Below are 1,086 nucleotides of genomic sequence, written 5' to 3'. Positions count from 1 at the left end.
CTGTTACTACTACTGCTACTACTACTGTTACTACTACTGTTACTACTACTGCTGCTACTACTACTACTACTACTACTACTGCTACTGCTACTACTACTGTTGCTACTACTACTGTTACTACTACTACTACTGCTACTACTGTTGCTACTACTACTACTACTACTAATGCTGCTGCTACTACTACTGCTACTGCTGCTGATACTACTGCTGTTACTACTACTGTTACTACTACTGCTACTACTACTGTTACTACTACTGCTACTACTACTGTTACTGCTACTACTGTTACTACTACTGCTACTGCTGTTAGTACTACTACTACTACTGTTACTACTACTACTACTGCTGTTACTACTACTACTGTTACTACTACTACTGTTACTACTACTACTGTTACTACTACTAGTTGCTACTACAACTGTCACTGATACTACTACTACTGTTACTACTACTGTTACTGCTACTACTACTACTACTGTTATTACTGCTACAATTGTTACTGCTAGTACTGTTACTACTACTACGGCTACTAGTACTACTGCTACTACTGCTACAGCTACTACTACTACTACTACTACTACTGTTACTACTGTTACTACTAGTACTGTTACTACTACTGTTACTGCTACTACTACTACTACTGCTACTACTGTTACTACTACTACTACTACTACTACTACTGCTGCTGCTACTACTACTGTTACTGCTACTACTACTACTGTTACTACTAGTACTGTTATTACTACTGTTACTGCTACTACTACTACTACTACTACTACTACTGCTACTACTACTACTGTTGCTACTACTACTGTTACTACTGTTACTACTACTACTGTTACTGCTGCTACTACTGTTACTACTACTGCTGTTACTACTACTACTACTACTACTACTGTTACTACTGCTAGTTGCTACTACTACTGTCACTGATACTACTACTACTACTGTTACTACTACTACTACTACTGCTACTACTACTACTACTGCTGCTACTACTACTACTACTACTACTACTGCTACTGCTGCTACTACTACTGTTGCTACTACTACTGTTGCTACTACTACTGTTACTACTACTACTAC

The sequence above is a fragment of the Salmo salar genome, chromosome ssa04 (assembly GCF_905237065.1).
Source record: "Salmo salar chromosome ssa04, Ssal_v3.1, whole genome shotgun sequence".
Taxonomy (NCBI): Eukaryota; Metazoa; Chordata; class Actinopteri; order Salmoniformes; family Salmonidae; genus Salmo; species Salmo salar.
This window is presented reverse-complemented; position numbering follows the sequence as displayed.